Source organism: Pinus tabuliformis, chromosome 1_1, assembly GCF_031772625.1.
Source record: "Pinus tabuliformis cultivar Carrire ecotype Pingquan chromosome 1_1, CPIR1, whole genome shotgun sequence".
Classification (NCBI taxonomy): Eukaryota; Viridiplantae; Streptophyta; class Pinopsida; order Pinales; family Pinaceae; genus Pinus; species Pinus tabuliformis.
The window spans coordinates 830,517,382-830,539,372 of NC_142297.1; the positions used below are offsets into that span (position 1 = coordinate 830,517,382).

Consider the following 21,991-nt stretch of genomic DNA (forward strand, 5'->3'; position numbering starts at 1 on the left):
AGTGTGAATCCATCATGAAGAATGATGTATACAATATGGGAGATAATATCAACACCAAAAAAACAATGGTGGATTCCAAGTGTTGGGTATTATGTTAACAGTGAAGCCTCTAGACAGTTGAGTCTCAATGTGTTATGGCCTTAATGGATGAAAGCACAACTAGTGAGCAGATTGGATAGTCAAGATTCAGTGGCCAGGTGGACTTCGAGCATTTATAGAGGCAGGGGATGCAGATCGGGAGCTGAAGGACCGACCAAGTATAGGGTATGACCGAGATGAGCCGGGAGAGCATGCGACAACCAGATGGTTAGAGTATCTTGTTGAGGACAGATTGGTTGTCGATGGATTGGAACCATGCCCTAATTTTGTATCTTGTACTAATGGATGTATGAGGGTCATTATCCCTGGTATGGGAGCCCTAGATTGTTGTATTATATGTTGTTTTATATAACGAAGTTGGGTTATTGTACAAAATTGTAAAAATTTGTCCATATTTTGTGCATGTGTGATTTACTGTTGTTTATATTCCGCTGTGCAAAGTAGTATTGTTGAGATTCTTGGTTTGGTAGCGTTAGATATTTTAAGACTCTATCCTAGACCCAAGATCGTGGAAATTCAACATGGTATCAAAGCATATCTGAGCTACTTTGAGGGACAGTGAATCAGAGTGTGCACAACGAAGCAACTCAGAGGGAGTTGTGGGTGTCTGGATCATGGAGCAGAGGGTTCAACTGAAGACATGGAGATGTGGTCTCAATAGACTACATAATGAGATGGGCTAGGAGTTATGGTGGATCGGTGGTGAACCTGGTGCAATTTAGTATATTGTGTGGCGGTTTGTAGATCGTGGACTTCCTATTTCTTGTCATGGATGGGTGGGACAACTCAAGGGCTTATTTGGCATGGACGAGATTAGGTTGATCGAGATGGCTTCATGTGATGGACTAGAGGTTGACAGGCTAGAGTCTTCATCGGATCGTGATGTTGGATGTCCGAGATTGGTGGTATTTATACGAGAGGCATTTGATCCAAAAGGATGAATGCTTGCAAGACTGAGCCAGTGGAGATTGTGTAGGCTTAGAGGGAGTCTAGCCTCAAACAGAGCAGCCCCTATGGAGGTTTGTGATATTCAAGTTCGGATGTGATGAGGCAAAGGCATTAACAAGGCTGTTGGATTCATTTTATAGGGTATGTTGCAGTGATGGATGATAGATGGGCTAGTGCCATCGGATGATGATGGTTACTTCCTAGCCTTGGAAGTACCTCCCTCGCTAAGAGGGAGTGTTTAGTACCTCCCTCGCTAAGAGGAAGTATTTATTTTTGTGTAGCTTGGGAGGTACTCCAAGCCCTAGTGTTTGAGGGTTAGAGGTAAAAGCGCCACAAGTAGACTTGTGGGCTTAGAACCCAAGCTTGGGGTTTTTCACCCATAGACATTTGGGCCAAAACCATGACAATTCTTCAACATGTGATGGATGAGGATGATAGCTCTCGGCAAAATGATTCTAACGCAATGAGAATCATCTGATTTTGAGTTGTCATTGAGGAGTTATGGATTTTTGAAGTCTAATGTTGGGTTGGCACCATATGATTTAATATCGGCTTAAGTTTAATAAGCCTCCTTAACAGTTGGACAACCCTAGAGTGACATTGGAAGGAGCCCCTCTTTTGGATATAAATATAGGGTGATATGTGAAGTTATTACACATCCAAAGAGAGCAACATTAAGGCAGCGTTAAGAAGGAGGGACAACAACTCGGTGAAGAGGGAGATACCTTTGTTTTGCCACAGGAGAAGAGGATAGAACAACGTGAGGGCTTAAGGCTAGTTTGGGTGCCTCTTTGACTGTGTGGAGGGTTGTCTCATGCTGAAACAAGGCCGAGTAAGGCAAGGTGTGAACGCAGGTGAAAGGAGAAGGGATTGGGCCTATTTGAAGGTTCGATTGAGGGTGGACAGTCCCAAATCTAGGTTGTCGCAGACCTGTAGGTGGATATCTAGGGCAACGGAAATACTTGAAGGAAGACCAAGGCTTGTTTAAAGGCTAGGACGACAGCAAATTGTGTCAGCCTCTCAAGGACGGACAACCGCACTCAAGGGAAGTTGTTATGGGCTAGTTGATGTGGGTTCTCATGCTAGAATAGGCCGAGGATATCACAGACCTATGGAGACTAGGCCGCACACCTATGGTGGTTGTTTGGAGGGCTAAACAAGCCTAATATGGGTGTTGTAGGTGCCTATCAAGACAACGAGTGGCATAGGCTTGTAGATTTGAGGAGGCCGCAGTCTTTGGTGGAGGTTTTGATCTCAGATGGTAGGTTGTTATGGTCTGCAAGGATGCCCTAACCAGTGACCAGACTTCAGTCCTTGAACAACAAATTAAGGGTATGTTATTTCTCTAGTTTTGCCTTCTTTTGGGTCACTGTTTGTGACCAATATTGGATCGGTTAGTGTGCAGCCCGCAGGAGCCATTTGTTGGAGTTGCCTTGGGCATGAAGGAACTCCAACTAGGAGCAAATCGCATAGTTGATGGTGTCCTAAGAGAGGACAAGTTGTTGATGCCCATATTTGTGCAATAGCTCCTCTATTGCAAAGCAAAGGGCGGAATGGTGGAGTCTGTGGGAAGCCATGTGTAAGGGTCTTCCAAGTGTGGGGATGCCCTAACTAAGTGCAAATGCTATAGTGTGGACTTGGTCTCTCGTGGACTATTGGAGAGAAGCATGAGAGAAGACCAAGTGTGGACATGATTGGGCACTTAAGGTCAGTTGGAGGACAGCGTGATAGTGTCCAAGTTGGATCCCAATGAGCAACACCTTAATGGATAAAGGTGGTTGCAAGAGAGGCAGTTGTTGAGCTCAAGGGTCTGATAAACCAGGAGAAGTTTGTGGAGCTCAAAACTTGTGCGTGAAGAAAGACAGCTTGTACAACAAATGATGGGTAAACCTCCAAGTCCATGTTCATTGTGGGATATGGACATCTTGCAGTGATAGGTGGCAGCCCTCCGTGCCCTATGCTGGTCTTCATCGGTGCAACGCAAGAAGACCATAGTGGGTTGAAGTCTGTGCATGTGTGATTTACTATTGTTTATATTCCGTTGTGCACAATATCATTGAGATTCTTGGTTTGGTACTGTTAGCGATTTTAAGACTCTATCCTAGAGCCAAGATCGTGGAAATTCAACATTTCTCTCTCCTCTCTCCAATGTGGGAGACTATTTGTACACATTTATGAGCTCTTTAGTGGAGGCACTAATGCTTTGACCCTTTCTTGACCCTCACATGTGGGAAAGAACAGGGTTTGTTGGACAAAAGGAGTAAGACACTCTTGTGTTTGACTATTTTGACCCTCAAGGGTGGGAAAGGGTTGGAGTGCACCACCTAACATCTAAGAGAGGTCCACACATGTGAGGAAGTTATTTGGGAGTCAGTTATTTACCGCTTGTATTGAGCACACCATTTCATGATGGCACATGGTTTTGTAATGATGTCTTAGGAGGGCACTCCTCTCATTTGTACATGGTTGGAAATGGAATAAAATTCTCGTTTTCTCACTATTGGTATGAAATTTTTCCTGTCTCTTAAGCATTTACTCCCAAGTTAGAAACAAAAAGGATTTTGGGCATGCACATTACATTGAAGGAAGGAGCTAGTGCAACATCAACAAAGGCAAGTAAGATATGGAGTGTTCCTATGTTGTTTCATTGTGAAAATCTTTAAGCTAAATTTTGAGTCTTGCGGCTGACTATTTTCATAATTTAATTCTTTACTTCAGATTTGAGCTTAGAAAATTTAATTTGTTTTAGTTGCATTACTTATGCTAGATCTAATACTAGTCTAGCCTATCTTTGATTTCTATACAATCCAGCTTCCTAGAGTGATGTTTTCCAAGCATTCACCAGGGAAAGTGTAGAAACTTCAGAGATACAAGGCAAAAGGGCTTTTGCTTGAGGGTCAAGATAAGACTCTATGCCCAGTGGAGTTAGGGCCTTTTCTTTAATTTTTCAATTTTCTCTTTGAGTTTTTCCTTTAACTTCTATTTACTTGCAGCCTAGGACTTGTGTATCTTTACCTTTAGAACTAAGTTTCCTTTTTCCTGTTTCAATGAGATAATTTCTTCATCTTTTGTTACAAACATATTTTTTTCTGCATGTCGACCATGACCATAAGAGATGGCATAATCCTTAGATTGATTTGTTGTTTGTATGATATTATCTACAGGTCGTCCATTTAAAAGGGGCCCATCCCAAAGTGGCTTGCATTATTTTTCTTTGATATAAGGATTTATTGCGTTTGCTCATATTTTTTAACTTAGATCCTGTCATGCTAATAGTTTTTCTCAAGGTTTATCATTTGAATTTAGCATAAATGAGGTTTTGATTTGGTTCCCTTGCACATAGCTTTGCATCTAACCCTAAGCATAAATAAACTCGAGCACTTCAATGTTCAAACATCTAGTGAGTTTTCGTGCTTGGAAATGAATGGCCAACATTGCCACTTGCTCTCTAATTCGAAGTTTTATGCTAACATTGCACCATTGACAAGTGGGAAATCAATTTGTAAGGGGACAATGATCTAACCTTTCAAATGTATCCATACGCCTCGGAGTTCTCGAAGGTTGTCACTTTATATTCATATGCGGACGACATGTTTTTCTGCTCTGAATTGCAGTGAAAGCCTCCAAATCCAAATCAAGAGAATAATATCTCAATTAAAGCTCGAAAAAGAGTGAACCTAGATCTGATATAATAAATACATGCAAAAAATCTAGTTGAATCGATAGGGCAACGAAGAATTGAATGTCATAGAAGGGTATGGAATCTGCTGCGAAATGTTGAAGTTTCCAAGTTTACTTAGTTAGAAACCCTCCATGCACTTTATCTGATTTATTCCTACCTACTTGCTATTTTTCCTTAACAAGTTATTTACAATGTAAATACTGAAAATAAACACCAGTGCATGCTCAACATATTATAGATCAGCAACTAAAAGAAACAAGAACAAACACACCATATGACACCATTATTTTTGGACTAATGTTCCCGGAAAAACCCAATGGGGAAAACTGGTGCAGTACAATCTGGGTGTCGAAACTGGCCTACCCAACAGAGAATTTTCTTAGCAGTAATACCTCTCGGTTTCTGACAAATCTACTGGCTGAAACCCCGGATAATCCTTCTGGAAACTACTCAACACCAATCTGCCCCAGAAACCCCAGTGTCTGCCCAATCTAGACTGTGCCAACCTCTCCTAGCCCAGCACTAGCACTGCATCAGCCTATCTTGGCCTGCGTCAGCCCCGGGAGGCTCTGTGTCAGCTCTCTGAGCCTCCGCATCAGCTACGCTGGCCCCTCTAATGCTTTGTGCAACACTTAGCTACCTCTGCAAGGCCCTGCGTGAGCACTGGTTGCTCTTGCGTCTCTCTCTCTCTAGTTGCTCTGGTGTTATCCCAACACTATCTCTACCTCTCTGTCTCTCTGTACTCAATGCCCCTCAGCTGCTCTCCCGATCATTGATTCTATCTCTCTTAGCAAACTCCGTTTTAGAGAATAGAATGACTAATCACTCTGGTGTGTTCTTCAAGTGACCCTCAAGCCTCCTCTTATACTTTTCCTATTGACATATCAATGGTCGATATTAACTCCCTAATCAACGGCTAAGATTAGATATGGCTTGATCCATGTCTTTTGGACAATTCTAACATAGTTTCATATTAATACACATTGATTTTTTATTTTCCCTAGGTTTAGACTTAGGTACTCCATTAAAAATATTAATTATTTTAATATCTCTTGAAGATCTCACGTTCCCCAACCTCTCCACCAAATTTCGTAGCTAGAGCACATCCAATGCTACCTCAAATCAACACAAAATCATAAAGATTATGAGCAGAGAAAGAGCGAACTGAGTGCGGCGGGAAAATAAATTTTAATAGGTCCATTTAGATCTTAGAGTAGCAGCCAAATTACTTTTTAATAGGTAATAAAATCTTATAAAGTAGTTGATATGGTCACTTTGGGTTTCATTAAGTTTAATTTTATTTGAAAAAAATGAGGTCATCTCACATAGAAGTTATATCTAATGATGTTGAAGCTAAGTAATAATGTTAGTCGAATTAGGGCATCAATAAAAACTATATGATGGCTCTCTAATATATGTAAGTAATGTTCATATAAGGAGGAAAAATGGATATGAGTTTTACACACAAGGGAAAAATCTATCAATTTTTAAGGAAGTGAAAATTATGCTTAAATCTGTAAATAACGTTATCAATAAGCTTAAATAGTTATAGGTAGCCGATTATTTTTTAGGAAGTTCACTTAGAGCTTAAAAATACCCTAATAAAAGCTAGCCATAGTTTAGAAGGCCTTCACATGTGTTGTTAAGAGAGACATGGGATAAATACTGACAAAGGAAATAAGGGGTACACTAATATCAATGTATAGCACCTACTCTATCTATCAATTTTTAAGGAAGTGAAAATTATGCTTAAATCTGTAAATAATGTTAAGTGAAAATTATGCTTAAATCTGTAAATAACGTTATCAATAAGCTTAAATAGTTATAGGTAGCCAATTATTTTTTAGGAAGTTCACTTAGAACTTAAAAATGCCCTAATAAAAGCTAGCCATAGTTTAGAAGGCCTTCACATGTGTTGTTAAGAGAGACATGGGATAAATTCTGACAAAGGAAATAAGGGGTACACTAATATCAATGTATAGCACCTACTCAAATCACAAAGAATATACCTAAACCATCAAGATGACACACTTCTATGAGCAAAATTATGAAATAGCATGGAACAACTCAGATTAAAACTTATAGCCAAAGCACTAAGAGTTAGAACAGAGTGTTTAAGTGAACGCAATAAAAATAGTACACATTGGACATAATATCATCTACACATGGATCAGACATATCCAGCAAAATATGGTATCTAAAGGAAGCTCTTCCTACACCTAGTGTCCTAGATGGCTAAGGCAAGGTGTGATCAAACCAATGATACATACATTAATTACATATAGATTTGTATAACTTAGATGGAAAATGATCAATGTGACAGGAATCGTAGGGGTTGAGATGATAATCTATTAATTTTAGTTAACAATGGTATGTTGTATGCTTAGCACAATTACTTCAATGTTCCTTAAGCAGCCCAATAGCAATTTCAATTTAGATTTCCAGTAGCAATCACATTAACCATTAATCACATTGATAGTAAAAGTAGATAGAACATAAAACAATATGCAGAAGACAAGCCAAGACAAGTGGACACCAGATTTGGTGGATGCCACGGAAAAACTCCAATGTTGGGAAAACCTTTTGATCAATTCTTCTTATTATTATATCACAATTTTAGCACAGAGAGAGTACAAAAGTCAAATTGACTTGCCCAATTCAAATTCAAAACAGTCTTGTCAATTTATGCAGTGAAACTTCAACCATAAATAGAAAGTCAACATTGGTCAAATCAGCAATCAATAATCCTTAATGAAAACTCGACCTGATCAGGAGGTCAAATTCAGCCTAAAATAGCTCGGTCAAACTTGGTGAAAGGAAAATACAGTGTGTATATATGATGCAATTATGAATAATGAACCTACTGGCTATGGGGTCTAGAAAACTAATTGAGAGTGCTTCTTGTGATTAATTAATTCAAGATGTCAAAATACAATGATCCTGAAATGTAACCACTAAACAGATGTTAAAATTGTAAACCCAAATTTTGGCTAATATCCGTTACACCAACAAAATATCCAAGGGGCATTCAAACACTTCCAAATCCACACCAAGCACAAGTATCCAAATATGAAATTGCATGGATACAAGGAAAGCACTCTCTACTTCTCATTGATAACTATGTCCTCTCACAAGTACTTAAACTAGCAAAGGTGTGTGAAGACAAGAACCTCAAAGAAAAAAAAACTACGCAATACGAGAATACACTTCATCCCCCCTCTACTTTATAGAATAAAGCTAGGGGAATAACAAAAAGATCCCTTCAAAGAAAAAAAAACTACGCAATACGAGAATACACTTCATCCCCCCTCTACTTTATAGAATAAATCTAGGGGAATAACAAAAAGATCCATAGAGAATAGGATTAGAGTGAGAAAAATAAAGATGACAAGCAAAAAAATAACCAGCAATGAAAACTACTAATTTGAACATGTGTCCACATGTACTCAAAGATTAAAGGAAACAAAAGAACCCAACATGATTGATTATGCACTTGATAAAATGACATTTACTTCTTTAGTAAAAAGGAAGAAAATCCCAACCTCTTTTCTATTGTCCTCTAGAATAAGTCCTCTATGTATGGCATTGGGGTTTTGTGCTACACTCTATGCTTACTCTCCAACATTAAAATAAGAGTTCCCAAATTTGTTTATAAATGTCTGATTTGTTTGAGTTTGGGCCAAACCTAGTCAAATCTTATCAAGTTTGGCCAAGATGCAATGAGCTTAATTATGTTTGCCTAAGCTAGTCAACAAGCTTGACCCAGGATTTTGAAAAGGAAGTTTGATAGAGATGATTGCTCTAACATATTTTAACAAATTTTCCCTTTTTGTATGTCTCAAAGAGAGAATTTGAACTAGCCTCCTCTTACCACAATGTGGCTAGATAAGTGAGACAAATCAAAACCAATGGTATCCACTAAGAGATTGTGAGTGAAAGGCATTCATTATGCCAAAAGATGCTCAAAACTTGCATCTAACTTCAGCCATTGTTTTTTGTGTTGTTGCATCCATAAGCACAAACGTGATTTTGTCATCAAAGAAGCTTGAACACTAATATGGGCAATTTTAGCACCTCACTTTTACCAACTAGGCAAGCCACTATTTCGGAATTTATTTTAATTGTGGAGTTTTATGTCAATTTTCTATTGGGTAAATCCAAATCAGCCTTCTTTTTTAGACTTTGCCCAATGTTTCTTGGGTCCATGTCTTGTGACTGTGCTCTCCACCAGGATATAAAATTTTGAAAACTAATCTCTTTGAATCAAAAACTTGTACCATAATATAAATAGGCAACTCATGTCTTCCAATTCAGAGGTTACCCTGATTGAAGATCCCTCTCCACATTTTGGTCCAGATATGAAGTTATACATGTTAACGAGGATTGGTCGTAGAGTTTACAACACTTGAGAAGCCTTTTAAAGGGTGGTCCCAATTTGAATTCATAGGGAAGATATTTTAGTTCATTCAACACTGAAAGATAACGTTTCTGGTATGTAAATCAAGCAATGCTAAATCAATTTTTAAATTTTGGCACATGTTCAAGAAAGTAGTAACTTTTGTAAATACTAAATACTAAATATCAAGTATTGTGGGTTAATGATGAGAACAAAGATACAGGAAAGAAAAAAAAGGAAAGAAGAACAACAATGATCCTGTTTGATAAAGTTGGCGTTCACACAGGGTAAGTGGTAACTCAAAATAAAAAGGAAGCAAGCAAGCAGTAGAGCATTGGAAATATGGTAGAAGAAGATATGGCCTGGTCCAAACCCCTGCATCTCCTCAAAACCTAGATTTCTCCACCGTCCTCATAAGCTTCGTAGGTTTATTCTAGCGTAAGGAGCCACAGGGCACCTGGGGTATTGACTACCCGCTGGTTGATGGTTCGATTCCCAAACAAAATACACACCCCTGCCGGTGAATTTTGGAGGGTTTCAGTGACAAATTATCATGCAGGTGCCTCGTCAAAGGGCACAAGTATAATCACTGCTCCTGGAGGTGATAACAATTTCTTTTGTCCCAATATCAGGATGGAGCACAAGTCGCCTTATACCAATGGCTACCATCTGGCTAAAAATAATTATTCATATTCAGAACTCTTTAACCTAGATTCTATATGGAATTATCAAGTACCACAAGATAATGATGATGATCCAGATAATTACACTAGCAGTAGTCAAGATGAGAGTAATGGAATTAAAGGTTGTGACACAATTCTTGCACAAATAAATGGTGGTAGGGCTGAGAGGCCATCAAATTTACCATCAGAGATGGATTTAAAAATAAAATTGTACCATGTTGAACCAGAGGCTGGTTATAACTCATCTACACAGAAAGATGTAGATAGCAATGATGAAGATGATAATGACTTTGAGAAGCACATATCAGAGGAATATTATCGGAACATGCTTGGGGAACATGCACTAAAGTTCAAGAAAGCCAATAAGTTGAAAGCAGCAGCAGCAGTTGTTGCCCGCATAGGTTCCTCCACTGCAAAGCGTACTTCAAATGGGAAGAGTCAGAAATTAAGTCATGGTTCTCAAATGGTTCTAAAAGATGAGAGGACTCCACATGGATTAGACATTCCTACTTTGTCAAGTCCTCATATAGATGATGTGGTCTAGAATCTGGGGAATTACAACCATCTTGACATTGCTCCTGAACATGGTCCTTATGCATCAACATCTGGTTTATTGGAGATAGAAGAGGGAGTTTCTTTTAAAATTCCACCAGTTTATGACAAATTAGCACCATCTCTTAACTTGCCAAATTTTACAGATGTTCAAATATAGGAGAGTTTTTTGAAGGGTAGGCTAGGTTTTAGATCTTTGTATGTCATGATGGTTGTTGATAAAAGGATTAGACATCAAAACTATGATGGAATGGGAGAACCTTCCACAAAGTATGAGACTCCTCAAGACAAGTTGAAAGTGCTATCATCGTCATGTGACTCAAGCCAAAAGTTTTGTCTGCAAGTATTTGATTCTGATTTGGAAGCATTGCCAGCACAATAGGAATCAGTAGACATTCAAAGGCTAATTATGTATGAAACAAGTAAATTACAAGTTTGTTATGTGAAGGTCTTGGAGAAAGGGGTTAGCTATGAGATTATTGAACGCAAGCTACCAAAGAAGCATCCCATACAAAAAGATCCATTTGTGGTTGAAAGGGAGGATGCTGAGAAAATTGCAAAGAACTGGGCCAACATTGTCAAAAGAAACTTGCCAAAACACCATAAAACTTTCTCATTATATCACAGAAAACAATCAAATGATGCTAAAAAGTTTGCAAAATATTTCCAAAAGGAGGTTAAAGCTATATTTGCATGGTCCTTGAAGTTGATGAAGGTTGCATCAATGCGCACCAGGAAATTAGCTCGAGATATACTGTTATTCTGGAAAAAAGCAGACAAACAAGTTGAAATCTAGAAAAAGGAAGAGAGGGATGCAACGGAAGCTTTGAAGCATGAGGAAGAGCTTAGAGAAGCTAAAAGGCAACAACAGAGGCTAAACTTTTTACTTTCACAGACAAAGCCTTACAATCATTTCATGCAGAATAAAACAACTTCTCAGCCTACTGAACCTTCAATGCTAGCTGTTGGAGCCTCTACTGTCGAAGATGTGGGTCAAAAAATAGATGATGTGAAACCAACGGAGGAAGAAGATCTAGAAGAAAATGCATTTAAATAAGAAGCCATTAGAGTTGCAAAGAACATAAACTCTGAACAAAGAAAATAAAAATAAACGAGTGCATTTGATTACGAGTGTTTAAAATTTTGTGGAGCTGATAGCCTGACACTGGAGGGTGTGGTTGAAGGTTCTAGCAACATGGATTTGCTCAACCCTTCCTCAATGCCTCTTACCTCATCGGTGCAAACACCAAAAATGTTCACTGGTATTCTGAAACAGTACCAACTCAAGGGTCTTCAATGGTTTGTAATTGGTTATGAACATGGACTGAATGGCATCCTAGTTGATGAAATGGGTTTAGGAAAGACCATTCAAGCAATGGCATTCTTAACTCATTTAGCTGAGGCAAAGAACATATGGGGACCATTTCTTGTGGTTGCACCTGACTGATGAAATTGGAAGGTTCTGTCCTGATTTGATATCTCTCCCTTACTGGGGTAATGAATGGATTGTACTTTAAAAAAATATAAATCCTAAACGACTTTATCAAAGGGAAGCAAGTTTTCATATACTTGTCACAAGATACCAGCTCCTTGTAACTGATGAGAAGTACTTAAGGCGAGTTAAATGGAAGTATATGGTTTTAGATGAAGCTCAAGTGATTAAGAGTTCAAACAAAATATGGTGGAAAACGCTCTTGGGTTTCAACTGTCGAAATCGCCTTTTTCTTACTAGAACGCCCATTCAAAATAAGATGGCAGAACTTTGGGCACTGCTTGATTTTATCATGCCAACATTGTTTGATAGCCATGAGAAATTCAATGAATGGTTCTCCAAAGGCATAGAAAACCATGCAGAGCATGGAGGCACTTTGCATGAACACCAACTTAATCAACTACATGCTATCCAAGAAAGATGTGATCACCGAAATGACCAATAAAAATGAAGTAACTATGAACTACACATTGAGCTCTCGACAGCAAGCCTTTTATCAGGCTATCAAGAATAAGATTTATGTAGCCAAATTACTTGATAGTGCCTGAGGTCATATAAACTACAAAAAGGTTGAAAACCTCATGAACATTTTTATCTAGTTGTGGAAGGTATGCAATCATCCAAAGTTATTTGAAAGGAATGAAGGGTGCATGTTTATGTACTTCGAGCAAATTGGGAATTCTCTTTTACCACCACCTTTTGATGAACTGGAAGATATACACTATGTTGGAAATCGAAATATTATCTCATACTGTTGATTTGGGGTAGCATCAAATATGCTCTAGCCATGAAAATTCGTGGAAAGGCTAAAGCACATGAGATTTCCAAGACCCAGAAATGATTTGGACAGATTGTACCCAATTTGGGAGATATTAAAATAATTAATATTTTTAATGGAGTTCCTAAATCTAAACTTAGGAAAAATAAAATATTAATGGGTATTATTATAAAACTGGGTTAGAAGGTTCCAAAAGTCATGGATCAAGCCAAATCTAATCTTAGCCATTGATTAGAGATTTAATCTCAATCATTGAAATTCCAACGAGAAAAGTATAAGAGGAGGCTTAAGGGTCAGTTGCAGAACACACCAGAGTGATCAGTCATTCGTTTTGCCAGAGCAGGGTTGCTAAGCAAAGTTGAATCAACAATCAATAGCAAGGGGCAGTGAGTACAAGGTAGAGAGCTAGATACAATACTGAGAGACCAGTGCAGAAGCAAAGAGAGCGAGAGCAACAACCAATCCAGGCAACATAGAGCCCTATAGAGACAATGCAGAGACCAGAGGGACTACGTCATCCACGCAACGGCTGCTGGAGTGACGCAGAGGATCCCAGAGGCTGCACAGTGCCTTAGAGGTCTGACGGAGAGGGTCCTAGGGCTGACGCAGGTAAGCAGGAGGCTGATGCAGAGCCCATAAGGGCTAGCGCTGAGCTTCAGTTGTGTCGGAAAGGGTTTCGTGGGATAGGTTTTCTGAATACCTGTTTCCAAATATAGAGGTATTGTTGCCGTATATTTTTCTCTGTCAAGTGAGTTGGTTAGGCACCCAATTGTACTCAAGGAACTACTGCATAATAATAAACACTCTGAATAGTTGCACCAGTTCCCCTGCATTGGGTTTTTCCGGGGATATTTGTCCAAAAGCAACGGTGTCACTTGTGTGTTTGTTTTCTTTCAGCTGATGATCTGTATATGTTGTGACTGTATTGTGTTTATTTCGGTATTTAAATGTTTTAAATAACCTGTTTAGAATTTACAAGTAGAAGAAATAAACAAGAATAATACATATTAATTTTCTAATGGATAGACTTAGAAAATTTCAGCATGGTATCAGAGCATGGTTACAGATAATAGGATAAGTTGAAGGCATCAGCTGAGGAGCATTTGCAGCAGATTGAGCTATCTCGAGTGACAGTAGCTGATCCTTGCAGAAGAGACAAAAGGATTGACACAGAGGGATTGCGTCATTAGTCTAGGCCTAAGAGAGGCCAGCACAAAGGCTGAGGGCAAAAACAGGGTCACACAGAGCCACGCAGAGGCCAGGAGGGTTGACGCAGTTGGCTGAGGGAATTGTTTTTCCAGTGTCGGGATTGCGTAGGGCCAAAGAGGTTTAATCCTTTAGTTGTTGGGGCAAAGGAAGGTGTGGACAGTTTGCGGGAGCGAAGATGGTGGGGTATTGTGGTCAGAACAATACCTAACAGGGCAAAACCAAGGTAGAGGGAGTTGCTACCGAGGTGGATTTCTAGCCAAGGAATCTGGATCAATGTTGCAGTTGCACAGACAATCGGAGAGGGGAAACTTGACAATTGGCAGAAGGATTTCCAGGAGGGAAATCGGGACTCACAGGGTGTCCAGAAGAGAACTTACAGATGGGAAGTAGAGAGACTCGAAGCAGTCAAACCGAGAACTTCCAAAAAGGAAGTAGAGAAACTCAACAGGAGTCGAACCAAGAACTTCCAGACGGGAAGTAGAGAGACTCAACAAGAGTTGAACCGAGAACTTCTAGGCAGGAAGTAGAGAGACTCGAAGGAGTCGACAGAGAAGAGCGGCGAGATGGTCATGAATGGGCTGAGAGATCAGGACAAGATGGACGAAGCATCCAACTTTGTGGTCTGGAAGGTCAGGATCTTGTCCATTCTAGACAGACATCATATCAAGGGCTTCGCGCCTTGAGCGTAATGGCTATCCCAGTTGACCCGGTAGCTAATGAAAGGAATGAGGAGGCAATGGCTAAGGCAAAGTGTATCATCCTTTATGGGGTCAAGGATCATGTGGTCCCACATATTGCTGAGAAGGAAATGGCAAAGGAGATGTGGGACACTTTGAAGACATTGTACCAACATACTTCAGTGTAGAAGAAGATGCTCGTGGAGAATCAGCTAAGGTCATACCAGAATCAGAAGGGAGAGCAGATAGATGTCTTCCCGGGTCGGTTGAAGGAGATCCATGACCAAATGACTTCCATAGGGGCCATGCCGGATTAGGAGTTGATGGTGAGGACTACACTTAACAGAATCTCTAAGGAATGGGAGACAATTGTCCAAAGCATACTGGGCAGGGCGAGTCTTCCAGACTGGGAAGAACTATGGGCAGCTCTACGTCAAGAAGAGATCAAACGACTGACCAAGATGGGAAGTAGCAGCAAAGGGGTCAGGATCAAGAAGGAAGAGGAAGAGGATGCAGCTTTGGCATCTGTGGGAAAGCAAGAGAAGAGGAAGAAGAAGGACCTCTTCGAGGTCAAGTGCTTCCATTGTGGTGAACTGGGTCATTATGTGAACTAGTGTCCAAGGAAGAAGAGTAAGGGAGAGGCTTCTAACTCTAAGGCAGTGCCAGCGAAGGCGGAGAGAGAAGTCGAGGAGGATGACGATTGTGCCATGAGTGCTTATGTGCCACTAGAGAAGAAGTGGGGAGACATCGAGCTGCAGTCATGACGACTACATGCGATGAAGGGTAGGATCCTTGAGGTACCAAACCTCTTGGATTATACCTTGCTACGTGAGCCCTGAAGAGAGAGTAGCAAGATTGGCGGATGTCGGTAGAGACAGATGCAAATGAAGCGGTAGAGAGTGCTACGGTGAAGGAGTCATCGGTGAGTGCGAGGCTAGAAGGTTGTAACAATGCGAGAGGCACGTGAGCATTGGTACAATGCAGGATGGCACATATAGGTGTGCAATGGTGCGAGATGCAGGGAGTTGTTGCAGCAGCGCAGAGGTCAATAGAGGGAGCACTTGTGAGCAACGGAGGGAGCTTCAGCATTGGGAGTGTTTCTAGCCTGACAGGGATGTCAGATGTTGGGTGGATCAGTTACTTACTTCTTAGTAACTGAGTTGAAGTGCAGTAGAAGTATGCAGTAGCACGATGCAGCATGATGGGAGGGGGATGCGGTGCAGATGCAATGATAGGAGGATGGACCAACAAGAACACAGATGCAGAGGGAGTTGTTGTACAGAGGTGAGTAGAGGGAGCACTTGTGAGCAACGGAGGGAGCTTCAGCATCGGGAATGTTTCTAGCCTGACAGGGATGTCAGATGTTGGGTGGATCGGTTACTTACTTCTTAGTCACTGAGTTGAAGTGCAGTAGAAGTATGCAGTAGCACAATGCAGCATGATGGGAGGGGGATGCAGTGCAAATGCAATGCTAGGAGGATGGACCAACAAGAACACAGATGCAGAGGGAGTTGTTGTATGGATGCAGCAGTGGCAGTGGCAGGGCCATGGGCAGCAGTGCAGAGGATATTGGGCGGGGAGGCCTAGCATCAGCATAGGTACTGGTGCCGGATAATCAGAGTGATGCTCAGTGAGGAGTATTACTAGAGCACAGTGTTCGCTAAGAGGGAGTGTTGATTTGGGGTAGCATCAAATGTGCTCTAGCCATGAAAATTGGTGGAGAGGTTAAAGCACATGAGATCTCCAAGAACCAGAAATGGTTTGGACAGAGTGTCCCCAGTTTGGGAGATATTAAAATAATTAATATTTTTAATGGAGTTCCTAAGTCTAAACTTAGGAAAAATAAAATATTAATGGGTATTAATATAAAACTTGGTTAGAAGGTTCCAAAAGTCATGGATCAAGCCAAATCTAATCTTAGCCATTGATTAGAGATTTAATCTTGATCGTTGAAATTCCAACGAGAAAATTATAAGAGGAGGCTTGAGGATCAGTTGCAAAGCACACCAGAGTGATCAATCATTCATTTTGCTAGAGTGAGGTTGCTAAACAAAGTTGAATCACTGATTAGCAGTGAGGGGCAATGAGTACGAGGCAGAGAAAATATTGAGAGACCAGTGGAGAAGCAGAGAGCAAGAGCAGCAGCCAATCCAGGCTACGCAGAGGCCAGAGGGACCGCGTCATCCACACAGAGGCTGCTCGAGTGACACAGAGGGTCCTAGAGGTTGCGCAATGCCTCAGAGGGCTGACGCAGAGGGTCCTGGGGCAGATGTAGGTCAGTAGGAGGCCGACGCAGAGGCCAGAAGGGCCAACACTGAGCTTCAGTTGTGCCGGAGAGGGTTTCATGGAATAGGTTTTCTGAATACCTATTTCTGAATATAGAGGTATTGTTGTCATATATTTTCTTTGTCGAGTGAGCCGGTTAGGCACCCAGTTGTACTCAAGGAAATACTGCATAATAATAAACACTCAGAATAGCTACCCTGGTTTTCCCGCATTGGGGTTTTCCGGGGACATTTGTCCAAAAATAACGGTGGCACTTGTGTGTTTGTTTTCTTTCAGCGGATGATTTGTAGATGTTGTGGCTGTATTGTGTTTATTTCTGTATTTAAATGTTTTAAAATACTTATTTAGAATTTACAAGTAGAAGAAATAAACCAACAGAATACAGATTAAAATTATACAAGATTCCCAAGCTAGTCTACACAGAAGGTATTAAGAGCCAACCCATGTTCTGTTCTGGATCAGTTCAGGGGTTTCGGCAGAGATGTTTGAACAACTTGTTTAATGTCTATTTGCCTGAAAATATTCATTCATCAATTTTTCCACGGAAAGTAGAAGGGGAATCTGCTTTTCCTGCTAAAAGTGGCACATTTGGGTTTTCTCGTATGATTGACCTCTCGCCAGTTGAGGTTTCTTTTCTTGCTACAAGTTCAGTTGTGGAGCGGATGCTTTATTCTTTAGCGAAATGGGATCGCCAATTTTTAGATGAAATTATTGAAGGCTTCATGGAAACTGAGAAGGATATCTTGCAGTATGATCAGATTGAAGAAGACAAAGTGAGTTGTCAGTAGATTGTTGATGTTGCCAACACGTGCAGAGTCAATCTTTTGGAGAAGAAAGTGTGCTACTGGTCCTGGAAGTGTACGATATGAAGGATTAGTCATCTCCCATCAAGACCATTGTCTTAATAATATTGGACTGTTAAAATCTGTTTATTCATTCATTATGCCAATTCAAGCTCCCCCGATTGATGTCATCTGCTCAGACAGGGGTTTTGCATATCAGGATGCAGAAGAACTTCATCATCCATTGATGAAAAAGCTACTTGTTGGTTTTGCTCGTACATCCAAGTTCAATGGTCCTACAAAACCTCGGGATCCTCATTATTTGATTAAAGAAAGACTCAGATTTATTCTCTGAACAACCAGTTCTTCAGCTTACAAATAGAATATTCGGATCTTCACCTCCTTTGCAAAGCTTTGATCTTGAAAAAATGCTTACGGATTCTGGGAAGCTACAGACATTAGATGCTTTGCTGAAATGCCTCCGTGCTGAAAACCATTGAATTCTCATGTTTGCTCAAATGACTAAAATGCTCAATATTCTTGAGGACTGCATGAATTACAGGAAGTACAAATATCTTTGTTTGGATGGATCTTCAACCATAATGGATCGTCATGACATGGTCAGGGACTTCCAAAACAAGCAAGATATATTTTTCTTTTTGTTGAGCACAAGAGCTGGGGGCCTGGGAATCAATCTCACAGCTGTTGATACTGTTATATTTTATGAAAGTGATTGGAATCCAACTTTGGACTTATAGGCCATGGACAGGGCACATCAGCTTGGAAAAACGAAGAAGTCACAGTCAAAATTTTTTGCAAAAAACTAGTCAAAAAAGTACTGTTCAACTTGTTATGATGGGGGGTCATGCACAAGGTGATTTACTGCATGCTGAAGACGTTTCCTTGTTGCTGGATGATGCTCAGCTTGAGCAGAAGATAAAGGAGCAAGGACCTATGCAGGGTAAGGATAGGTAGAGAAAGAGAAAGGGCATGTCCAGCACAACAAAAGCTATTCAGACCAATGCTGAAGGTGATGCTTATTTAGAGGATTCTGCAGTAGCACAAGAGAATGCTATTGAACTAGATACTGGAAAGGCAGGAACTAGAAAGAGAAAATTTAATTCGGAGAGGAAGCCATCTTCAAAACCTAAAAATGCACAGGAAACTATGAAGGATTCAGAGGTACCTCTAGAACAAATTGATCCTAAACATTTGAGAACAGATAGTGATTCTAAACAGAAAGGAAGACCTGGGAAGAGAATGAAGAAGAGTTCAAATGATGTCTCACAACCAGGCATACCTGTTGAGAAAGTTGGAGAGTCTGCAGAATCCCCTTCTTTTGTTAATACAGGTAATATTGATGCCAATGCAGAAATTGAAGAAGAAAATTATTCTCGCAGCTGGTCTTCTCCAAGATAGAAGCCCATTTGCTGGGTTTATCTTTAACCAGCATTGCAATGCTATTGGTACTAGATGATCACATTGGCCTTGGTCTTATCCAACAAGAAGCATCTGATGGCAAGAATTTGTACAGGTAAGTGGTAGACTGCTAGGATTCATATTCATTCTACCTTTTGGTCCTTTGAAACTACTATGTAGTGATACACATATTCCCTATTCTCAAGGTGCTTAAGCTAACGTAACTCCCATGCTCTCAAACTCAAATTATGCACAGAAAACTTGAAGCAGGATATTTTTTGGCATATGAGAGGTTTGAGAGCTATCTGAGGCTGGTTCAATGTATTTTATGTTCTATAATGTTCTTCAAATTGCCTATGCAACAAAGTTGAAGTGGACTGAAAAACAACACTAGCCTTGGTGAGTGAATCATGGAAGCAGAAAAATATTTACAGAGTATCACTTATAGAATAGGTGTACAGGTAAAGGTCATGAATGCCTTCCAAATAAGAGGAAATACAAGATTTTGAGTATACAGGGGATAGACATGCTGTAAGGGGAGTTAGAGAAATTACATCCCACAAATTCCTTTGATAATAGCAGTTATTCTTATTCATAGTATGTTCAATTGATCAAATGAGGGCATATTTTAACTAGGGATGACAGTAACAATAACAGAGATTTAGTAAACATATCAATAGATAAATAGAAAATCCTGCAATATATGTATCTCCAATGTGGACATTATATGGGTATAGATATTAGCAACCTTTTTCATACATTACTCAAGACCCATTTCGTGGGAATTAAAAGACATACTATTCAACATTGTGAGGTCATAGAACCTGTAACACACCCTTGCTAAAATAAAGTTCTGAAAAGGTATAAAGGCCACAGGATGGAATATAAAAAAGAGTCACTACACAGTTGCAATAAAGGAAGCAGAATGGTCAGGTATTTGGCCTTCCAAATTCTACAAATCCCAGAAGCAGAGATTTGTTGACCAGCAATGAAAATCTATGTGAGCTCTAGCACAGTAGATTTAGTCTCTTAAACTATGGTTCCCTACCTCTTTTGAACAAAATAATGGCTGGATTCATGGACTTCAAGGTCAAGGAGATAGAGAGGCATGCAAGGGATGTGCACTCAACAAGCATGCCAAGGTTTTCTTCCCAAGCAGCAAGCATTTATTTCAAGGGATTATTGATTTAGTTCATTCAGATATCTGTGATCCATGTCATCAACTTTGTAGAGAGGTAATATTTTGGTTTTAACCACCAAAAGTAATCATCAAACATTTGAACCTTGATTCTAATCAAGTGTTGGCCAAAAGAGTCAAGGAGGGTGGCTTTTACAAACTGCTAACAAATCCAATGAAGCACAGAGATTTGTTGACCAGTAGTGACAATCTATGTGAGCTCTAGCACAAAATATTTAGTCTCTTAGACTATGGATCCCTACTTATTTTGAGGAAAATGGTGGATGGATTCCTTGACTTCAAGGTCTAGGAGAGAGAGGTGTGCAAGGAATGTGCAGTCGATAAGCATGTCAAGGTTTCTTTCCTAAATAGAAAGTATAGATCTAGAGGGATTCTTGATTTAGTCAATTCAGATGTCTGCGATCCATGTCATCAAATTTACAGACAGGTGATATTTATTATGTTACTTTCATTGATGATTTTTCCAAGAAAACTTAAATATATTTTAGGAAGACCAAAGATGGGGCCTTCAGCAGGTTCCAAGAGTTCATAGTTCTTGTTGAGAACCAATCATTTAGGATAATCAAGGTACTAGGATTGCATTATGGAGGCATGTATACCTCTAATGACTTTGATTCCTTTTTGCTAAAAGGCATGGATCAAGAGAGAGATGACAATACTGTAAAATTTGCAAAAGAATGGTGTTGCTGAGTGGAAGAACAAGTCTATAGTAGAGACTGCTAAATCTATGGTTCATGACTTAGATTTTCCCATGTTCGTTTGGGCAGAAGCTTGCTATATTGCAATATACATACTAAATAGATGTCCATACAAGGTGTTGATGGAAAAAACTCCCAAGGAAGCCTTCACAAGGGAGAAACCATATGTTTTTCATTTCAATGTGTTTGAGAATCTACTTTATATTCATGTTCCATAGGAGTAGAGGATGAAGCTTGAACCCTCCAACTTGGAGGGTATTTTAGTTGGGTACAATGAGTCCTCTAAAGCTTACAAGATCTATGTTCCTTCTCAAAGGAAGATAGTAGTAAGCTAAGATGTGAAGCTAGATAACGATACATGGACTTCCAAGTTCCAAGAGCGCCCAATATTAATTAAGGAGAAGACAACACTTCCTACCCGTTGTGTTGATCTGTATGTTTCAAGGAGACCAGGTGCAATTCAGATAGGTTCCAGCATAGGAATATATATTGTTTTTCCTTCCCGTATATCCAAGAAGCCCAGGTGGCTTACATAGACACTGCAGGAGGAAACAGAGAAGGATGGTGCTTCATCTACTTCCATTTAGGTAAGCCATCCTCCTAAAAGGTTCCCTAGTTATGTTGCATTGATGTCTTCCATTATTGATATAAAAATTTCTAGTTATGAGGAAGCAACAATAAAGCAGGTGTGGCAGGATGCCATGGTGGAGTGCAAATCCATCATGAAGAATAATGTATACAATATGGGAGATAGTGTCAATACCCAAAAAAACAATGGTGGATTCCAGGTGTTGGGTGTTATATTAACAGTGAAGCCTCTAGACACATCCCCAAACAAATCATCTCTCTTAACTAGAAAGAACAACATGAAAGTGGAGTTTGGTGACAATGGAAAGTACACAATAGTTGGATTTGGATCCATCCCATTACATGTGCCAAACGGAGAAATATTGGATCCACATGAGGTATGTATGACTAAAAAATTTCCTTTTGGTTTCTTGTCTAGCAGATTTGAAGTAGAGGGTTGTTTTTGACCATCAAAAAGTAATCATTGAAAATCTAAACCTTGATTCGAATCAAGTGCTGGCTAAA

General features: G+C 39.9%; 1 pseudogene; it reads left to right on the forward strand.

Moving 5' to 3' along the window:
- The first annotated feature begins 9,758 nt into the window (after positions 1-9,758).
- On the forward strand, positions 9,759-19,098 carry LOC149216683 (chromatin-remodeling ATPase INO80-like; annotated as a pseudogene).
- Positions 19,099-21,991: the final 2,893 nt, after the last annotated feature.